We start from the raw sequence: 4,950 nt of genomic DNA on the forward strand, positions 1-4,950 counted from the left end.
GGGACTAGGTACTCGGCAAAATTGGCAAAGAGTCTCCCTGCAGCTCCCCATCACCACGAGGTCCAGTCCTGAGCAGAGGAAGGAAGGAAATCAAAGTCCCCGCCCCACCCTGCTTTTTCCCCTGTTCCCTGGGTGGCACAGGCAAGAGCGTCCCCTGCTGATTCGGATGATGTAATGTGAATGAATATTCATTACTGAAGTTTTCCTCAGTTAACTAAACTACAACACGGGGCTAACAGTTTGGAATTAGAGGGTGTGGAAGCCAAACAGCTGGGATCACTTTCTAGGGAAGCAGGCATTGGCAAGATGATTGAAAGAGGGAGATGAATCCTTAGTCTCTGGAAGCAACTGCTGTCAAGCATGAAGGAATGGTATCCCTTCAAGGAAAATGTTATATGTCACCTAGGGAAGTGGACCAAGGTAGAGAAAGGTATCCAGTACCTGAGGGAATTAACTGTGCTGGAGATGAATTATTTTAACTTGAACAACACACATTTACGCACAGATCCAGATGAAGTCCAATGCACAGGATCCATGTGGAGGAAATTTGTGAGGTGTGCACCATTGTCTCACACTATTATAGATTAGATTATCTTGTTGAATTTCCCCATACCAGCCACAGGCAGAGGGAGGGTTGCCCTGCACTGCATGCTGACAGTGCTGCTATCTGGCCACCGCTAAGGTAACGGCCATGGAGGAGCAGGGGGAGATAATGGAGGTTCCTGCGGGAACTGCATGAGAACTGGGGGAATAAAAGATGCAGCAGTTTCCGGTTTCCCTCTCTGCCTGGTGAGCCCCGCCACCCACACAGACCCAGGAAACCCCTGTACCGGCTTCTTCACCCCCCCTATACTGGCATCCCACTGCCACTGCCGCTCTTTGTCTTGGGACAACAGCCGCCAGTGTCTCACTCTTCCACGGAACCCAACAGGTCCCCAATTGGTTGCTGCAGGCATTTCACGCGAGCGGGAAAGAACGACACATCTATAAGATGCAGATTCAAATCCGCTTTATTATCAGAAGGCTACACAATATATATTCTTTTGAGTCCTGGACATGCGATCACGAGCACAGCATGCCATTATGATTGGTTAGCCTACATTGTTCACGCACCTCAGGCAGTCCATCGATTGGTGGTCTTAAAGCACACATTCCTGGGAAACGTTTCTGTTATCACCGTTTTCCTCATATTGCTTTCTGCTGACCTCTGCATTCTTGCAGCCGCAAAACTTGTTCTTGTTTGTCTAACGGTCAACTCCTGGCCTTTTCAGAACTCAGCATATTCGTTTAAAACTGCTAAGGCCCCAACAATTGGTCCTTCCACTTTCTGCCACTTCTCAACAGCAAACTCGCTGCTGCATGGTGCCAGCTGGACCCACAGCACTACTGGAGCCTGACTCATGTGGAGCCTGCTGACTGCCTGAAGCAAGGTACCCACCCCACGTGTCTGCCTCCAGGACAACACCATGTGCCAGTTTTTCTTGCTGGTTTCCTGCCACTCTTGTCTCATGTTGCGGTGCTTAACTAATAAAAAACACCATGAACAAACCGTACTAATAGGCCTCCGTCGGCCTTAGCAAAAAACCTGCTTGCAGGTTGCAGGAAAAGTACTGGCATTGATATCAGGCTGCAAGAATGTAAACTACTGAGATAATAAGGAGGAGTTTTTGGAGAAAGACAATGATTTCATGCCTCATGCACAGCAACCCATACCCAATGATAAGGGGGTTAGAGATACATGTTTGCCTCATGATTTACAACATTTAACCAATGGTTTGAAGGTGTTCACACACTGCAGGGCTCTGAGGGTATTTAAGAGTCTATATTATGTAAATAAAGTGGAACATTTGCTTAAACCATATTGGTTTGTGTGCGTTTGTTCACCATGAGCTCCTCCGCCAACAGTCTCACCTGTGAAAAAACTGTCTGAAAGATGTGAAAAACTGTTTCAGGAGTTCCAGCAACAAAAAGAGGGTATGTCCTCCCCCCCCATCTGTATGGACCTGCATCTCAACTATTAACAATAAGCATTCTTTTGCTCGAGAGGATATGGAGGTATACACCATGGAATACCCTGTGGTTTTAGCTGTGAGACCACAGAGAGAACATGAGGAAGTGGGATGAAAAACTTACCTCCACCCTAGAGCAACGGGTAAGTGAATTGCAGGGAAAAACATTCACAAATGGGGGTTCTTCCAGAAATGTTGCTGCTCCAGTCTCCAGTGGGCAGTTTCCCAGGCAGAGTGGAAGGACTGATTTTATTCCTGATCCTATGGAAAAGAAATTCTAATCCATTTCTACAAGAAGTAAGTGGAATATCCTATTATGAGTATTAGAGGGACCCTGCCTCCATCCAGGTGGAGGAGAGGGACAACTGGATTTACTGAACTGTGAGGAATTGATGGCCAGTCAAATTAGACCCCAAGGAGTATAAGGCTCTAATAGATACCACTGCACAGTGTACCTTAATGGCATCAAGCTCTTATGTGGAATGACTGAGGGAGCTGGGTTTGCTTACTCTTGAAAAGAGGATCACGGGGGACCTCATCACTCTCTGCAACTACTCATAAAGAGATTGTAGTGTGGTGGGGGTTGGTCTCTTCTACCATGCCTACAGTGAGAGGACTAGAGGAAATTGCCTTAAGATGAGACAGGGGAGATGCAGATTAGGGAAAAAATTTTCACTGTTTGGGTGGTCATGCATTGGAATAGGTTGCCCAGGGAGGTGGTGGAAACCATTCCTGGAGGTATTTAAGAGGCATCTGGATCTGGCACTGGGTGATATTGTTTAGTGGTTTAGGGATTCCAGGGTGGACGGTTGGACTTGATCTTAAAGGTCTCTTTCAACCTTGTGATTCTATGATTCTAGGGGTGTAACCCATTTGTATTTCTGGAGTGACAGGGGGATCTCAACAGCTGTCTGTATTAGAGGCTGAAATCAGCCTGACTGGGAATGAGTGGCAAAAGCACCCCATTGAGACTGGCCCAGAGGCTCCATGCATCCTTGACATTGACTGTCTCAGGAAAGGGTATTTCAAAGACCCAAAATGGTACCATTGGGCTTTCAGTATAGCTGCCCTGGAGATGGAGGAAATTAGGCAGTTGCCTGATCTCTCAGAGGACCCTTCTGCTGTGGAGTCGCTGAAGATTGAAGAACAACAGGTGCTTATTGCTACCACAACAGTGCACTGGCAGCAATATTGCACTGAGATTCTGTGATTCCCTCCATAAACCAATTCATCAACTGGAGAGCCAAGAAGTGATCAGCAGGACCTGCTCACCCTTTAACAGCCCCATATGGCCAGTGCAAATGTCTAATGGAGTATGGAGAGTAATAGTAGATTATCATGACCTGAATGAAGCCTTGTTGCCTCTGAGTGCTGCCGTACTGGACATGTTGGAACTTCAATATGAGCTGAAGTCAAAGGCAGCCCAGTGGTGCCACAAATAATATTGCTAATACATTTTTCTCAAACATTTTAGCAACAGCCACAGTTCACTTTCACTTGGGGGGGTGTCCATTATACCTGGAATCAACTGCCCCAGGGAGCCATCAATGATTGCTCGGGGACTGGCAGGGCATAGGTCAGTGGGTGGTGAGCAATTGTATTGTGCATCACTTGCTTCTCTTGGGTTTTATTCTTTCCTCTCTCTCCTTTTAATTAATATTATTATTATATTTTATTTTGTTTCGATTATTAAACTGTTCTTATCTCAACCCATAAAGGTTAATTTTTTTTCCAGTCATCCTCCCCACTGGGTAATGGGGGGCTGTGTGGGTATAGAGTGAGCAAGCTGCTGTGTGGTACTTAGTTGCCAGCTGGGGTTAAACCATGACACAGGATTGTGTGGATTCAATGGCCTGGCACATCAGACCCATGAGAGTATAAGGCTCTGGTGAACACCAATACACAGAGTACTCTAATGCCATTAGAGTACAAGTGGGGCAGAACCCATCTGAATTTCTGGAGCAAAAGGAGACCACAACAGTTGTTTGTGTTGGAGGATACTGTGAGTCTGACAAGGAAGAAGAGGCAGAAGTGTCCTATTGTGACTGACCCAAAGGCCCTGTGTGTCCTTGGCAGACTACTTCACAAGAGGGTATTTCAAGGATCCAAAAGGGTACCAATGGGGTTTTGGTGTAGCTTCTGTTGATGCAGAGAAGACTAAACAGCTATCTACCTTACCTGGCTTCCCAGTGGATCCCTCTGTGGTGGGGTTGCTGTGTGTTGAAGAACCACAGGTGCCAACTGCTACCATGACAATGCACCGGAGGCAATATCACACCAAGTCCTCCAGGTTACCATTCATGTTGATTCCTCGATTGGAGAGCCAGGGAGTAATCAGTAAGACTCCTGCAGCCTCTGATAGTCCATATAGTCAGCATGAAAGTCTGACAGAGGGTGGAGACTAAAATCAAACTATTGTGGCCTGAACAAAGTCATGCAGTCATGAAGTGCTGCCATAGTGGAGGCTAGAATTCCATTATGAAGGGGAGTTAAAGGTGACCATATGGTGTGCCACAACTGATATTGACAATCTATTTTTCTCTATCTCTTTGGCATCAGAATACAGGCCATGGTATGTTTTCACATGGAGGGATGTCCAATATACCTGGAATCAATTGTCCCAGTGGTGGAAGCACAGTTGGTTTTGGTGCTCAACATAGGGCTCTAACCCATGACCCTGAGATTCAGTCCCATACTTTACTGACTGGCCCTAGCTGGGCATGGACTCCAGTGTTAACTGTAGTTGAAGGGACTGTGACCTGTGAATAAATCCACACCAGTGCATGTACACCTCAAAGGAACTGTGGCCCATGGATGAATCTACACCAGTACAAGTACACCTCCAAAAGGGACTATGGCTTGTGGATAAGTCCATGCTGGAGAAGGTATACACCTGAAGAGATTGTGGATATGCCCATTCCAGAGAAGGGACAAGGGGTAT

Source organism: Empidonax traillii, unplaced genomic scaffold, assembly GCF_003031625.1.
Source record: "Empidonax traillii isolate 1590-97213 ecotype Southwest subspecies unplaced genomic scaffold, ASM303162v1 scaffold2035:size41579, whole genome shotgun sequence".
In the NCBI taxonomy this organism is placed as follows: domain Eukaryota; kingdom Metazoa; phylum Chordata; class Aves; order Passeriformes; family Tyrannidae; genus Empidonax; species Empidonax traillii.